This window comes from Pinus tabuliformis, chromosome 4_1 (genome assembly GCF_031772625.1).
Source record: "Pinus tabuliformis cultivar Carrire ecotype Pingquan chromosome 4_1, CPIR1, whole genome shotgun sequence".
Taxonomy (NCBI): domain Eukaryota; kingdom Viridiplantae; phylum Streptophyta; class Pinopsida; order Pinales; family Pinaceae; genus Pinus; species Pinus tabuliformis.
The window spans coordinates 742,323,358-742,332,562 of record NC_142303.1 but is presented as its reverse complement, the minus strand read 5'-3'; positions in this window follow the sequence as shown (position 1 = coordinate 742,332,562).

Below are 9,205 nucleotides of genomic sequence, written 5' to 3'. Positions count from 1 at the left end.
GAATTAGTTATTTGGCTCTTTAGCTCCCATGACGATATCCAACCAATTGACATGTAACCATCCAAATTAAACTTATCCGTAGAGAACCAAAAATTTGTATAGAGAATGATTAACTATTAAAATCTCAACAATTCCATAACGTTTCCTAAAACCGCTAATTTTCTCATGTAACACTTGATCTCAATTGTTTTTTACTGTTTTCATTTTCCATTTTATTTCGTCTCAACCCTATTTTGTCTTTGGAATAAAGAATCAACCCGCAACCCGATAACCATATTTATTTTTTCCTCGGAATCAAGAATCAACGCGCAACTCGACCATTGTCTTTTAATACAAGAGGTCATGGTCAGCGACGCATCAACGGTTCAGCCTCGAAGATTTCCTCTATTGAGTTTTCCACTCACGCTTAGAGCATAATCTACACTCATAACTAGACACCCTGAATTCTCCTCCCTCCATGTTGAAAATAAAAAGTGAACATTTACATTGGCGAGCATTGAAAGATTTGATGTGAACAATTTGAACATATATCCCTAGCTACATCATTAAAAATGTTGATAAACCATAAAACGTTACAATGACACGTTGAAACCTTATGCAAACATTGTTGAAAGGTGAATTTATCACATATATTGGAGAGAAAGGGTGCTCTCTGTGATTTTGCTGTTGAGATTTTCTGTTTAAAATAAAATAGGCAAAAATCTCAGTGTGTGACAACAATAGGAATTTGTTGCTAGATTAGCTCCAGGTTGTTGGGAGAGAGTTAATGCATCCTAAATTTGATGTGAGAGGATTTATGAGGCAGTTAGATTCTCCTTGCTATAAAATAGGTATCCATACAGATGGTTTGGGTGTGGTGAGAGTTTGTGAGGAATTGATTTATGTAATCTCCTATTTGATTAATAAAGATTGCCGATGCCTATGTTTGGTGGACGTAGCCCAGATTGGTTGGGTGAACCACGTTAAATTGTTGTGTCTCCTGTGCATAATTTATTTGCTGTGTATATGATTTTATCTACTATGCATCTTGGCTCCAACAATTGGTATCAAAGCGTAGGGATTGTTGTGGCGCTATATTGGAATTATGAGTGCGTGGTGTAGTTATGAATACAATGCGTTGTGGATACTGTAACAATGTTGTGAACATTTAACTACTTTGTGAATGCTGTGTAGACCAACTGTATTAGACAGTGTGCACAAATCAAAGCTCCTGGACTTGTTGGAGCTATACATTGCAATTGTAGGCAGCATCTACACGCTAGACGTGTTGTTACAATTATTAAGAGTTATGGATTGTTATGCAAGTGCGACATGACCTGCCAGCTTAAGGAGAAGAGACTTGATCGTAAAATAGAAGAACGAGGCAAGTGGAGGAGGTGCGTTGCTGCGTAGGTGAATGCGTTGACTGGTGGTGCGTGGACCTGCGTGGAGGTATTACCAGTGTCTGCGTGGAGGTATTTTTATTGTATACACAGTCACGTGTCGTCAACAATGGACAATGCAGTGTTGGTTTTAACATTATTTTTTTGAGAATCTATTGCAAAGGAAGTGTATACGGGTGGGACTTTGACATAGTTGCGACCTTGATGTGTTGGAAAGGCCATGGAAATACGTCTCAAATCCATCCTATGTTGCGGTGACCAAAGTATGTTACGGTGACCAAATGTTGAATCGATGACTCTATTCCTATTGCAGTGACCAAATGCTGAACCGATGATGTTGTTCCTATTGCGGTGACTAAATGTTGCGAGTACTTGTTTAAGTCCTGCGAAATCTCATCGCATGACCGACGATGCCATGGTTTTTTGGGATTGGCGCGGCTTATGCCACAACAGTAGCACCAACCAACTGACATGGCGTGGAAACGAATTTATTAAATGCGCCAATGTGCCCATTTTATCATTAGCGCGGTTCTGAAGGTGAAAATCGCGCCAAGTTTTTTTCCTTACACCAATTTTTTACTGGCGCGGATCATCACTTGATCTACAAGCGCCAAGTTTATTTTATGTTTTTGTTGCCTGCCAGTCCGATTACACTGTGTGTCAATTGTAATTTTGAAATACAAATAGCAAAGGCAATTGTACAATAAGGCATAGGCAATGTGTTATTTATTAACTTCTTTGAAATTGGAGATTCTTTGTTTTAGACGAGATGGCGAAAACTCAGAGTGCCCGATTTGAAATCGAGAAATTTAATGATAAAAATAATTTCGAGATCTGGAAAGTAAAGTTGCATGATCTTCTGGTACAACAAGGCGTGGCGAAGGCGTTGTTGGGCAGATCCAAACTGCCTTACCCCGTGACAGATGATGAGTGGAATGAATTGGATGGAAGAGCCTTGAGCGGAATTCGATTGTGTTTGGCTGATGATGTTTTATTCAACATCGTGTCAGAGAAGACTACAGCTGGTTTGTGGACGAAGTTGGAGAAGCTGTATATGACGAAATCCTTGACAAATCGGATTCTCCTGAAGTGGCAGCTATACAGTCTGCGAATGAAGGAAGGTACTTCCATTACTGATCATGTGAATGTTTTTAATACTTTAATGGTGCAATTAGAAAGCATAGAAGTAAAAATTGAAGCTGAGGATAAAGCCATAACTTTATTGTGCTCGTTGCCTGAGTCGTGGGATCATTTTGTGACATCTATAAGTCTTAGTTCATCCGAAACCATTGAATTTGATGATGTCATCGGAGCTTTGTTGTCTGAGGAGACCGGGAAGTGGTCAAATGCTGACACCTCTACATCAGAGGCAATGATGGCTAGAGATCGTTCTAGAGAAAGACGCTCTGGTAAGCGCAGCGATTCGCATTCAAAGTCCAAGGGGAAGAAGAGTAAAGTCAAGTGCTGGCTCTGCGGCAAATCAGGGAATTTGAAGAAGGATTGCTGGAAGCGACAACAAACTTCTAAAGAAGCTTCATCGACAGAAAAGAAGGAAGCGAACACGACTGATACAGGTTCAGCATCTGGTTCAGGTATGAGCGACGAAGTCGTATCAATTAATTTGTCAAATCATGATCAACATTGGTTGCTAGATTCCGGTGCATCAAACCACATGTGTATTCATAGAGACTGGTTTAAGACATATAGATCAGTGAATGATGGAGTTGTGTACATGGGTAATGATGTCACATCTAATATTGTGGGAATAGGGAGTATACAGCTGCAAATGTTTGATGGGACAACCAAAATGTTAACTGATGTAAGACATGTACCAGATTTAAGAAAAAATCTAATTTCACTGGGGGCACTTGATGCAAATGGATATAAAATTGTTATTCAAGGTGGAGTAATGAAAATTTACAAAGGTATTTTACTAGTAATGAAAGCTAAGAAAGTAGGAAATCTGTTTCAATTAGAAAGAAGAAGAGGGTTAGTTCATGTCTCTACGGTGTCTGAACATGACAATAGTTCCATTCGCCTATAGCATCAGAGGTTGGGCCATATGAGTGAAAGAGGGTTAAAGATTTTGGCTGATCGCAAGTTACTTCCTAATCTAAGATCTGGAAAGTTAGATTTCTGTAAACATTGTCTGTTTCGCAAACGAAGTAAACAAAAGTTTAAAACAGGCAAACATACTAGTAAAGGAATACTTGATTATATCCATTCAGATGTTTGGGGTCCAGCACCTACAACCTCGTATGGTGGCTCGTCGTATTTTGTGTCATTTATTGATGACTTTTCTAGGAAAGTATGGGTCTACATGTTGAAAGGGAAGTCTGATGTGTTTTCAGTTTTCAAGCAGTTTAGAGCATTGGTAGAAAACAGCACTGGTAGAACAATAAAATGTTTAAGAACTAACAATGGTGGTGAGTTTACTTCCAAGGAGTATGACAGCTATTGCAAGGATGCAGGGATCGAGAGACATAAGACCACGGTTAATACTCCTCAGCAGAATGGAGTTGCCGAACGCATGAACAGGACTCTTCTAGAGAGAGCAAGGAGTATGCTGAGTAACACCGGGTTGAAAAAGGAGTTGTGGACGGAAGTGGTGGCAACAACTTGTTATGTGATAAACCGATCTCCATCAACGGCGATAGGCTGCAAGATTCCACAAGAGGTATGGAAAGGACACCCTTGTGACTATTCTAAACTCAGAGTGTTTAGTTGTGATGCATATGCTCTAGTGCCTAAACATCAGCGAACTAAATTAGATCTGAAATCGAAAAGGTATGTCTTTGTTGGGTATGGTGATGGAACAAAGGGATTTAGATTATGGGATCCTACTACCCGCAAAATCATCATCAACAGAGATGTAAAGTTTGATGAATCCTCTCTTGTACAGTTAGATGTAGATAATAAATTAAAACAGGATGATGTATCTGAATTCCAGCACATTCAGTTTGACAACACTTCTAATGATAGTCATGACGACCATAGTTCAGATTCTAGACATGAACAGGTTTCAGAATCAGATTATGAACAGGGTTCAGATGGAGGACATGAACAGGTCTCAGATGGAGATCATGAAGAAGTTCCTACAGATGGTAGACAGCCAATTGTGGAAGCACCAGAAACATCCTTAAGTAGGTCTACAAGGATCAAACGCCCTCCGAGAAGGTATGATGATTATGTTACCTAAGTTGCTTTGACCGCTAAAGATGATGAACCTTTGTGTTATCAGGAAGCTGTAGAAGGTTCAAAGAATGACAAATGGAAAGCAGCCATGAAGGAAGAAATGATGGCCTTAGGTAAGAATGGCACATGGGATCTGGTTGAACTTCCCAAAGGCCGGAAAACTGTGGGATGTAAGTGGGTGTTCAAGGTGAAACGGGGTGTGAATGATTCAGAGGACAGATACAAAGCAAGGCTGGTTGCAAAAGGATTTTCTCATAAAGCTGGCATAGACTTTCATGAGATTTTTTCACCAGTTGTTAAAATAGTTTCAATTAGAATTGTGTTAGCATTAGTGGCTTTTCTTGATTTAGAGTTGCAGCAAATAGATGTTAAGACTGCGTTTTTACATGGTGATTTAGATGAGGAAATTTATATGGAACAACCGGAAGGGTTTGTTCAGCATCGCAATAAGAAATTTGTCTGCAGGCTCAAGCAGTCATTGTATGGTCTGAAGCAGTCACCTCGAAAATGGTACAAGAAATTTGATTCTTTCATGTTGAGTCAAAAATCTATAAGAAGTGAATATGATCATTTTGTTTACTTTAAGCAGTTAAGTAATGGCATGTTCATTATCTTAGTGTTGTATGTTAACGATATGCTTTTAGCAAGAAAAAACATTGAAGAAATCAACAGGTTGAAGACTCAGATGGCAAGGACGTTTGATATGAAAGATCTAGGAGCAGCAAGACAGATTTTGGGCATGGAGATTTTCAAAGACAGGAGCAATGGTAAGCTGTGGCTATCACAATAGAAGTATGTTAAGAAAATACTTTTGAGGTTTGGTATGAATAATGTGAAGCCTATGTCAGTCCCTTTAGCCTCCCATTTTAAGCTTTCTTCCAGTTTATGTCCTAATACAGATGAAGAAAAGGATTATATGTCTCGAATTCCATATGCCAATGTAGTAGGATGTTTGATGTATGCGATGGTTTGTATGCGAATAGATATTTCACATGTAGTTGGGGTTGTCAGTAGGTATATGGCAAATCCAGGTAAAGAACAATGGTCAGCAGTGAAATGGGTGCTTCAGTATTTGAGAGGCACAAGTAGTTATTGTATTACTTACAATAAGAGTAGTGAATCTGTTTGCGGATACGTTGATTCGGATTTTGCAGGTGATTTGGATAAGAGAAGGTCAACTTCAAGGTATGTCCTTACTCTTGCAGGTGGAGCTATTAGCTAGATGTCAAAGCTACAAAACATTGTTGCTTTATCCACTACTGAAGCAGAATACATTGCTGTTTCACATGCTTGCAAAGAGGCGGTTTGGTTGAAAGGTTTGCTTGGTGAGTTTGGTAGGTTACAGAACAACATCAGGTTACTTTGTGATAGTCAAAGTGCAATACATTTGGCTAAGAATCCGGCCTATCATAGTAAATCAAAGCATATTCCAATTAAGTACCATTTTGTAAGACAGGTTATCACTGAAAGGGGAGTCTCTCTTGAAAAGGTGCATACAAAGGAAAACTGTGCAGACATGTTCACGAAACCAGTTTTGTTAGAGAAGCTACGCTGGTGTTTGGCTTCTCTTGGCTTGTAGAAAAGATAAAATAATAAACAAACAGGGCATCAGGCTAATTGTTATCAAGGTGGATATTGTTGAGATTTTCTGTTTTAAATAAAATGGGCAAAAATCTTAGTGTGTGACAACAATAGGAATTTGTTGCTAGATTAGCTCTAGGTTGTTGGTAGAGAGTTAATGCATCCTAAATTTGATGTGAGAGGATTTATGAGGCAGTTAGATTCTCCTTGCTATAAAATAGGTATCAATACGGATGGTTTGGGTGTGGTGAGAGTTTGTGAGGAATTGATTTACGTAATCTCCTGTTTGATTAATAAAGATTGCCGATGCCTATGTTTGGTGGATGTAGCCCAGATTGGTTGGGTGAACCACGTTAAATTGTTGTGTCTCCAGTGCATAATTTATTTGCTGTGTATATGATTTTATGTACTGTGCATCTTGGCTCCAACATTTGCATCGTCGTAATCGACCATAGTTAATATTAATCAAACGAGGCCATGCAGGTGTGCGTTTAAAAATTAATTCATGAAAAGATAGAGAAGGTTCCAGTGACAATGCCCACTTGCCAATGCCATAAGACAATTATATGGAAGGTAAAAGGAATTTTATCCCCAAAAGATCCACGTAAAGACGAAGCCCGAAGTTAATACAATGATGGATAACTAATTAAATGAGATAACGTGACATCACTCATGACGTTGAGTCGTGATTTTGCTCATCTTTTCACTTGAGCAACAACTATGATTGCTGAACCACTACCTTTTCCATGTGTGGAGATTTCATGCGTCCCTATTTCACCCCCCAATATTGCCTAGGGTCAATAATTCTCCAATTAAAGAGTGGCCAAGGACTGGTTGAGATTAACAATATACAAAACATGGACCACAAATTACAGGCGAGCATCAAAGGTGGTGAATCTCAAATTTTGGATTATAGAAGATTTTGGATTAAGAAATGTAAGGGATTTTAAACCCATGGGAATAACATTAAATTTTACCATTAATATTAAACCTTAGGAACATAAACCCTAAGATTAATAAACCCAAAGAAGGAATACTATAAACCCAAAGGATTACGAACTTAGGGGGTTAATATTAAACCATAATATTAATATCATAAACTCAAGGGATTAATAAATTAATTGAATTAAAATTAAAAACATGAGTGATTATAAACCCATGGGAATAACATTATACCCTAGGATTAACATTAAACCCTAGGAATATAAACCATATGATTAATATTATAAACCATAGGATTAATATTATAAATCCAAGGGAATAACAATAGGCCCTAGGATTAACATTAAACCCTAGGAATATAAACCATATGATTAATATTATAAACATTCTATAAACCATGTGATTAAGATTATAAATCCCAGGGATTAATACTAAAAAAACAAGGGATTATAAGCCCAACGGACTAATATTAAACCCAAGAGATTAATATTATAAAACCAAGAGATATATACCCTAAGATAAATATTATAAACCTTAAAATAAACATTAAACCTGAAGAATCATATCATCAACATTACGATTAATGTTATAAATTGAGTGGATTAATAAACCCAGTGGATTAATATTAAAAATCCAAGGGATTATAAACACAATGGAATAACATTAAACCCTAGGATGAATATTAAACCATAGGAATATAAACCCTAAAATTAATATACCTAAGAGATTAATATTGTAAACCCTAGTATTAATATTATACTCTAGGAATATAAATCGTATGAGAAATATCATAAACCTAAGGCATTTATATTATAAACTCAATGGATTATAAACCCAAGGGACTAATATTAAACCCTACGATTAATATTATAAATCCTATCAATAATATTATACCCTGGGAATATGAATCCTTAGATAAATAAACCCAAGGGGCTCATATTATAAACCCAAGGCAATAGTAAAAACAAGGGATTAATACTAAAAACTCAAAAGCACAAAGGATTAATATTGTAAACCCAAGGTATATAAGCCCTAAAATAAATATTGTAAGCCCTAAAACAAACTTGGTTGCCCATAGTTGCTTTTCATATTGAGACAATATTTGTCACAATGTGATGTTGACCATGGTTGACCATGATTGGTTTTCATATTGAAAGAATATTTATCACAATCTGATGTTGGACCATGGTTGAGCATGGTTGACCATGATTGACCTTGATGGACCATGGTTGATTTTCAAATTGGTAATGTTTGTCACAATGCGACGTTGGACAATGGTTGACCATTGGTGACAATGGTTGTGACAATGTGACGTTAGACCATGGTTGACAATGATTGTGCATGATTGATTTTCATTTTGAGATAATCTTTGTCAAATTGCGATATTTGAACATGGTTTACCATGATTGAAGATGGTTGATGATCGTTCATTTTCATATTAAGAGAATATTTGATATAATGTGATGTTGGACCATGGTTGAACATGAACGACCATGGTTAATGATGGTTGACAATGGTTGAACATGGTTGATTTTGATATTGAGACAATCTAACCACAATATGACATTGTACTTTGGTTGATCATGGTTGACCATGATTATAAACCAAAGGGATTTATAGTAAATCCTAGGATTAATATTATAAACCCTACGAATAATATCATACCCTACCAATATGAACTCTTAGATTAATAAACCCAAGGGATTAATATTATAATCCAAAAGGACTAATAAACTCAATGGATTAACACTAAAACTCAAGGGATTATAAACACACAGAGAATAATATTAAACCCAAGGATCTAATATTATAAATCCTATCAATAATATTATACCCCGGCAATATGAATCCTTAGATAAATAAACCCAATGGGCTCATATTATAAACCGAAGGCAATAATAAAAACAAGGGATTAATACTAAAAACTCAAAAACACAAAGGATTAATATTGTAAACCCTAAAACAAACTTGGTTGACCATAGTTTCTTTTCATATTGAGACAATATTTGTCACAATGCGATGTTGGACCATGGTTGACCATGATTGATTTTCATATTGAAAGAATATTTGTCACAATCTAATGTTGGACCATGGTTGAGCATGGT